The sequence below is a fragment of the Beta vulgaris genome, chromosome 2 (genome assembly GCF_026745355.1).
Source record: "Beta vulgaris subsp. vulgaris cultivar EL10 chromosome 2, EL10.2, whole genome shotgun sequence".
In the NCBI taxonomy this organism is placed as follows: Eukaryota; Viridiplantae; Streptophyta; class Magnoliopsida; order Caryophyllales; family Amaranthaceae; genus Beta; species Beta vulgaris.
Window position 1 is genome coordinate 8,888,489 of NC_079203.1, and position 8,674 is coordinate 8,897,162.

The following is an 8,674-nucleotide window of genomic DNA, read 5'->3' on the forward strand; positions in this document are numbered from 1 at the left end:
ACGAGTCGAGTTGAACAACTCAATACTCGACTCGAGAAACTCGTGAGATACTCGATATATATATATACTTTTAATTTTTTTAAGAAATTTTAACTTTATTTTTTCTATAAAAATACTTGTACTTTTTCTTTTAGAAATGAAAAAAATATATAAAAAATGACCAAAAGGCAAAGTAAAGAATTTCTTCTATAAAAATAGAACTATATCAAAGGATGAGATTTAAAGAAACCCATAAGATCTAATCTTAACCATTCATTATAAAGATAGAGTGAGAGAGTAAAAAGAAGACACAAATTAAACTCAGCCAGTTATGAGTTAACCCTAGCGGCTAGCACGCTGCACAGACAGCACAGTGCACCCCTCCCTCTCGCCTCTTCAATCTCCAATCTCCATCGACATTCATCTCCCGAACACCACCATCTCCATCCACATTCATCTCTCCAATCTCCATCGACATTCATCAGCCCACCACGCTCCCGAGTCCCGAACACCATGACAACGACGCTACTCCAAGCGACACTCGAATCCTTCGCACACCACCACCTCACCTCGGTGCCGCTCATTCTAAGGTAACTCGACACTGAAATCCCGATCTTTTTGTGTTGTTTTGTTTTAGATATTGTGAATTGTGGAATTCAATAAGGGATGTTGTGGAATTAGAATGTTAGAAGCTAATTACACTAGTTCAGTTCTTAAGTTTAGTTTCTAGGTTCATTTTGCGATTTTAGTTACATTCATCTCCACGATTTTAGTTACTAGTTCAGTTCTTAAGTTCGGTTTCTGTGTTATTATTGCTAATGCTGGTTTTGAGTGCCATTCTTTTTGCATAGGTGCCTGTTATTATTTGTGATCATCCTTGCAAGTTCAGTTTATAAATATAGTTTGCAAGTTGAGTTTATAAGTTCAGTTTGCAAGTTCAGTTTGTTCAGTTCGGTTTGTTCAGTTCAGTTTGTAAGTTCAGTTTGTAAGTTGAGTTTGTGTTAACTTAAATATGTTTTAAATAGGCTGCATTCATATTCTAGAGATGTCTAGTGGGCAAGATGGATCTTCTACACAGGTTAATGTTTCAAGAGTTGAAGAGGTTTTTGTGAATGTTGAGGATGATTATAATGGAGGAGTAGATGAAGGTGTATTAGTTGTTTAGTTGGGATTGATTCAAAAAAAAAATCATGTTGATTTTTGATGTATGGTTAAGTACTTTGAGTTTGGTATTTCTTGTTCATACAAAATCTTCAAAGAATGCATATAGGTAGCGGGAAGTTGAAACGGAATTCGAGTTGGAACAAAGTTCGAGTTCGATCTTTAACCAAGCTCGATCGAGTTCGAGCTTGACACGAGTTCGAGTTCAAGTTGGAGCTTGAAACGAGTTCGAGTTCGAGTTTGAGCTTGAGTTCGAGTTTCGGTTTCGAGTTCGAGTTCCAGCTTGAAAATTTGAAACTCGCGAGTTTTCGAGTTGAGTCGAGTTTGGGTATGATTTTTCGAGTTCGAGTCGAGTTTAGACAAACTCGAGCTCGACTCGCATCATTGCCAGCCCTAGATGCAAATCTGCAAAGCAAATATGGGATTTACTTGAAGTAACCCATGAAGGAACTAATGAAGTCAAGAGGTATAAAATTGATTTACTAATGAATCAATATGAACTGTTTTCCATGAAAGGTAATAGATTTCAAGCAAATTCCAAGGAGTCTCATCTAACAACAGTAAAGAGAATAGTTAAATATCTCAAAGGAACATATGCTCTTCGACTTTTCTATATATCCAAGCTGTGACACATTTGAGTTACACTAGAGGAAAAAAAAGGAAGGGCTGCGCTTTTTCTAAAAGCGCAGCCCTACTAGTGAAGGGCTGCGCTTTTCTTCAAAAGCGCAGCCCTACATAGCAGAAGGGCTGCGCTTTTGAATTAAAGCGCAGCCCTTCACTTAGTAGGGCTGCGCTTTTTCCTGTATGTAACAAGGGCTGCGCTTTTTCCAAAAGCGCAACCCTACTAAGTGAAGGGCTGCGCTTTTTAAAAAAGCGCAGCCCTTCTGTTATGTAGGGCTGCGCTTTTGAAGAAAAGCGCAGCCCTTCTAAAAAAATTTTGAAATAAAAAACTCGCGGGCTTCAAATATTAAGCGGGCTTCGTCAAATATATTATCCCTCATTCTCTCTCCTCTCTCACGTCCCTCCTCCCTTTTCCTCCTTCTCTCACGTCCCTCCTCCCTTTCCTCCTTCTCTCACGTCCCTCCTCCCTTTCCTCCTTCTCTCTCATCCTTTCTTCTCTCTCAAAAACTCCCAGAAAAGTTGCGACAAAAAGCTTGAAATGATTTGCACTAATCATGCCGACGGAGTCCGATTGCCTATTGTGATACCTTTTCGGAGCGGAATGGGCCAACAAGTCAAACTCACCGCTACGCCGTGATGTTTAGGCTTTTTAAGCCATCCGAGTTCGTTTAAGGCTCCAAATAGGCATTTTCAGTATTTCCGAATTTTTTTTCCTTAATTATGTATTAGGGTTTTGTTTTATGTATTTAAACATTATTAGGTTAATGTTTGGAGGTAGTTCTTGTATATTCAGATGTATAATTTCTTAATCTTTGTTTTGATTAATGTTCTTGTATTTTCATATCTATAATTTCTTCTCTTCTATATATTAGTTTTTGTTCCTTTTCGTTTCGTTCTTTTTTTTTTTTTTTTTGGTTTAGTTGCATTGTATATCTATAATTTCTTCTCTTCTGTATATTTGGGTTTAGTTGCATTGTAGATCTATAATTTTTTCTCTTCTGGATTTGCATGGTTTACTTTAAAGTTTAATGCAAATGTTAAAATTCAAAAAATGTGAGATTAATAGTAAAAAAATGTCGAAAAATTTTTTTTTTTTAACTTTTTTTTTTTTGGTAGGAAGGGATGCGTTTTTACCTAAAAAGCGCTGCCCTTCCTTGTGAAGGGCTGCGCTTGTCTAGCGCAGCCCTATTTAAAAAGTGAAGGGCTGCTATTGAAAGGGCTGCTGTCAAAAAACGCAGCCCTACAGGCCTTTTTCAGCGCAGCCCTTCTTCATTTTTCTACTAGTGTTAAGAGGATATGCTAATGCTGACTATGCTGAAGATCTTATAATTAGGAAGAGTACATCAGGTATGGTTCAATTTCAGCTTGTCTATATCCAAAGCAAGTAGCTCGTGTACTCTTTATTATAAATTTGATTTTCCAAATTTGGAAAATGTGATTCGTCAGCGCATATAAATGTAGACTACAATGAATATGGCCTAACTTTATATAACAGAGTACCATGTGCATGGTGTAGGGGAATCAACTGAAGGTGGGGAAATGAGTTACTTGTCTTTTTGGAACAACATGGTCAACTCATATGGTCTATTATTATTATTCATATTACTCCCTCCATCCCAAAATGATCTGAACATTTTTTGTGTCACATATTTTAAGGTGATAAGTTGTGTGGTTATCAAATCTTATTTTATTAAAAATATGTGATAGGAGTTGGTGAGGTAATTTTTATTAGAGGAAAGAGAAAGTTAGAGTAACTTTTTATTGATAAAGGTAGCGTGTGTGCCAAACAAGTGTAAAAGAAATAATATACTCCCTCCGTTTCATTTTAATCTACACACTTTGACATTTTACACTATTCACAAATTTCACTTTGACCATCATTTGTGATATATACGCGGATGAGAATATAGTCATGTGGGATCTTGTTAGATTCGTCATAACATGTATTTTATTAATATGTACTTTTTATAATTTTTACAAATACAAAACTAAAGATATATGTCCTCAAAGTTTTGCATTGGCATGCGTGAAAAGTGTAAGTGTGTAGATTAATATGAAACGGAGGGAGTAGTAAATTAGTGATAGTGGGAACATGCCATAAATGGAAGTGTTGAAACTAATTATAAAAGGAAATTTTTCGGACGGAGGGAGTACTTTATTATGATGTTATAGTCAAAGGATTCATTGGCTTGTTTCTGGGGCAGTTTGAGGCATGAATCTAAACACTAACTGAACATTTTACCTTCTTTTCAGGCACGTAAGATTTGATGCTGGACAGTTAGATAATATGTACCAGAAAAGGTACTACTGCTTCTAATTTTTCTTTCGGTGTTTCCAGTGATAACTTACATAGTTCATACGAGGGGAAGCGATATGAGGGGAGAGTAATCTAGAAAAGGAAATGTCATTATGTCTGATCGTAGTAAGCAATTCAGTTTGTTCGTTTTCGTTACAGTTGATTTGGTTATTTTTCTAAATAATAGAAAGAAAAACCACCTTTCGCTGCATTTGATTTCCTTTTAGAACCTTAACCTTATGCTCGTCTCTCTTTCCTCGCGTAACAAAAGAAATTGAGTTACATCTTCGCAATAGATTTGTTACAGTGGTCTGGAACAAACCTTTACTAACACAATATGTTCGAATGAATTCTCTCTCTACCTCTCTCTCCTTTTTATTTCTATCTGTTGCATCTTTCCTACCATCCTAACCAACTTGCCATGTCACTTCCCTTCTTAACCGAGCTACATGTAACTACCATATTATTCTTTTTGCTACACGTAGCATAAGTAAGGGAAACAGGGGGTCGAGGCTGATCAATGACGTCCTCCAAAACATTTAGCTCTGCAGGCGATAGTTTGTTGACTACCTCTTTCATGTATTTCAATGCTCTTGCATTTATAGCTTCAGCGCCTTGGATTTTGTCTTTCACGTTTTTAGATTTAGAAATCTAATGATATTAAATCTTTTTACCTGTGAGTGTTTCTGCTGTTATCTTTTTTATATAGTGAGCACTCTGCCCATAACATTGTTGGTTTGTTGTCACATGCTACTAGTGTCTAGTTATTCCCTTTGTTTCTGTCACCCCTGAGGAAGATTCCAAATTATTGAAATTAACGTGTTCACACTGCAAGATAGCAATTTGCGTTTCTTTGATGTCTAGGAATTCCTGTGCTATGAAAATGAAGAACTGCATGTGAGGAAACGAACTGTGCAGAACTGTTGTCATTTCTAAGTCTCGTGGCTGGGTGGTTTGCAGAATTGTTGGGAATGAGAAAGGCAAGAAACTTATTAAAATGCGTGAAGCTTGTGTTAGGATGCAAAATTTACTGTTGATTTCATATATTTGTAGCATGCAACATTGTTATAACTTATAAGTATATGTCTAGCATGCGACACTGTTAATTTACTGTTGATTTCATATATTTGTAGCATGCGACACTGTTAATTTATGTAATTTGTTGCTGGAATATATATGTAAGATATAATGTATGACAGTAGGTGCCTCTGCTTTAAACCTCAGCATAATTTTTTTTTCAAAAAATTGTACAAATGCTCCGGTTGTACGCTTAAACTGGAGCATTTTTTTTCCACAAATGCTCCGATTTTCTCCTATAAACTGGAGCATTTGATCTATTCTAGGCGTGTAAAATACATCAAATGCTTCGGTTTTAATGACAACCGGAGCATTTGATAAACTAAATGCTCCGATTTTCAACCGAAGCATTTGTGTAATTCTCAAATGCTCGTATGACGTCTGCTACGCGTCAAATATGGAGCATTTGTGGGCTTTTTAACCGGAGCATTTGAGTATTTTTCTACTAGTGTATTGTGAAATGGAGGAAGTATTATTTTCTTTATTTCTTTCATTTCCTCAAATCATTTTTTGTTTTATTTTCCTTAGTTTGTAATTTTGTTATCATCATGAAAAAGGGGGAAATTGCTGAACCCTAATTTTGATGATGACAAAGGAACAAAGATACAAACTAAGTAATGAACTAACAAGTTGTTAAGTGAATGAATTTTTGCAAGGTATCATTGACAAGATCAAAAGAATACTAAGTAAGAAGAAGAAATCAAGTTTCAATTTTGAAGACTAATTGAAGATGCTCAAGAAACTTATACTAGAGATGCGTTAGACCAAGAGGACCAAAGCAAAGCTTTTTGTTTCTAGTTCCAATGTAAGGGAACAAGTAAAAATTGGTAAGGAACTGTGCAATTTAAAAAGAGAGTTAGAGTCTCTTCCTCTGCGAGAAACATAAAAACTAGCACTGTCATGTTGACTTAGAGGAACTAACTATTAAAATGAACTAGACAGGTTGAAGCAGTTAACGATTAATATATGACGCTTGAGTGTTTTATACCTAGATTCTAGGAAACCGTTTTAATTTAGTAAAAATCTGATTTTAAGGAAAATATTTTTAGAAAAAGATTTTATTTTTATTAGATAATTAAAATCCTTTTTTGGTTTTAATGAAAATATATTTAAAGATAATATTTTATAAAAGGATCTAATTTTGATTTTATTAATTAATAATATTTGCTAATTAAATCAGATTTTTTATCTACTGATTAAATGGTTGCTAAATATAAGGAAGCAGTAAGATTTCTATTGCACACGTTCAACATAGATCGTGGAGATCATGGGTGTAAATAGGAACGTATTCCTCTAGTTGAGGAACAAACGGAAAAATATACATACCACTAACTTATGTTTTAATCCCACATTATAATTAATCACTGCTATAAAAACTAATGTCTAATTAAGTTTCAATTTATGTCTGACCAAGAGATTTAGTTAATTAAACTAAGTAAAGTGTTAGTGCCTTCATTCTCTCATAAAAGACCTTTGTTCTTTGCCTTCTTACTCTAATTCCACTAAGTTTATTGATCATTGTATTTTGGTTTAGGGGTAAGGTAATTTTGAGTGAAATCCTGTAAGAAAGAAAGCTTTGAGTGAAGCGATTAAACTGAGAAACTTCAAGTGAAGTTGAAAGGAGCAGTTGTTAAGGGAACAACTTTTCAGAAACTTGTGTTTAATAATTCAAGGTATGGCACATGAGTAGAATTAGGTTGTAACAAAGTTATTTAGTCTAATTAGGAGAAGTGTTGTGTTTAAAATCCAGTCGAGGTTGTTTTTTCTTGTTGGTCCAATAAGTTTTTCCACGTAAAAATCTCTTGTGTTCCTTTATCTTGTTTCTTTGTTTAAGTTTTGTAATTCCGCAAAAAGGTACATTTATTTATACAAATGCAATTCACCCCTTCTTATTGTTCTTAGTGAAATAAAAATTATGTTCATTTGAAGTTCCTTATACAAGATGTTTTTATTGTGCTATGTGCTCCTTTGTGCGAGCGGACATGGGGCACTGTGCAAGCGCACCATTTCTCAACGTGTGCTATATTTTCATTGCTTCCTTTGCCGATGCTTGAATTTCTAGTCATCTTAGAAGATCCCACCTACATTAAGAACATGGCAAAAAAGAGTGAAAGCAATTGTGCTAGAAAATCGGTCAAAAATGACTCAAAATTTTGCAAAATATCACTATGATCAAGAATGATCAAGTGAATGAAATTTAAGGAGAAAGGGAGAAGAAAAATTATAAGTATGTATTTTTATCTTTATATAACTCAATTTTGAAAAGTTTTCTTTACAAAGATGTAATTGATATTGTCGCACATATAATACGCTATTTTTATAGTTATTTTTACATGTAATTAAAATAAAGAATAAATAATACGTTATTTTTCACCCAAATAAATAAATTTTCATAAGTTGTAAAACTATATTGTACGTGAAACTTATTTCGAAACATATTTCGAGCATTCTCCAATGGTAAAAAATAGTATAATATTGCGAATTTGTAACAAAAGTTATATTCAATTTACATAGTATAATAATTTAGGTTTGTTTAATTTATCTAAAATCAGAATGTAATGTTCACTTATCCAAAACATTTTATATGTATTTGTATCTATAGTGATCACTATTTCTTTTTTAAAAAAAATTAATAATTGAATACAATAACATGACATGCTTAGATGGAGCTCTCTATAATATTTTAAGGTTGTTTTTTAAAATCAAACTTTAATTTTTTCATCATCCAAACATCTAATATATATGTAACTTTATCGCTATAGATTTTATTTTTGTTCTAACAATAAATTTTGTTGCAATACTAAATTGTTTTGGTTCAGTGGAGCAATTAAGGCTGAGGTTTTGAAAGATAATTTATACTCCCTCTGTTTTTTTTATCTTTCTCACTTAGAATCTTAATACTATTCATACTTAAAGAGAATCTTCTAATTGTTTCACAATTTATAAGAAAAAACATAGCCATGTGGGATCTTGTTTGATTCGTCTCAATAAGTACATTATTAATATTCAATCGTTATAATTTTTATTAATATATGATGAAAGATATTTAAGCTCAAAGAGGTGCATTGGGAGACGCGCATAGGAAAGTGAGAATGATAAAAAAAAAACAGAGGGAGTAATTCTTTAAATTGGACCTATTATAAAATGCTATAATCACATGTTGTACATTATACTTATAGTCTAATTATTATTATAATATTAATTATTAAAAAGAAAGACTAAAAAATGTCTTACCATTCATCTAATTAAATATATTGTCTGAGTTGTAAAAATATATTGTACATAGTTCTCATTTTGAAGCATATTTCAAGCACTCTCCAATTGTAAAAAATAATAATGTTTTTAATTAGGTAGCAAAAGTTATATTCAATTTACATAAAATAATAATTTTGGTTGTTTATTCAAAACTAAACGTAAATTTCTCCCTATTCAAAACTCCTTTTTATATATTTAAATATGTGTAAAACTATATTTTTTATTATATTTAAAATAAAAATTAATGACATGTCAATCCTACGTGGTATTCTCTATTCATAAGTT

The 8,674-nt window shown here is 33.1% G+C and overlaps 1 long non-coding RNA gene across 1 annotated transcript; it reads left to right on the forward strand.

Moving 5' to 3' along the window:
• The first annotated feature begins 279 nt into the window (after nucleotides 1–279).
• LOC125494643 (uncharacterized) lies at nucleotides 280–5,255 on the forward strand. The gene is made up of 3 exons (XR_007270952.1): nucleotides 280–569; nucleotides 4,015–4,062; nucleotides 4,922–5,255. It is a non-coding gene; the product is annotated as an uncharacterized LOC125494643 (long non-coding RNA).
• The last annotated feature ends 3,419 nt before the right edge of the window (nucleotides 5,256–8,674 follow it).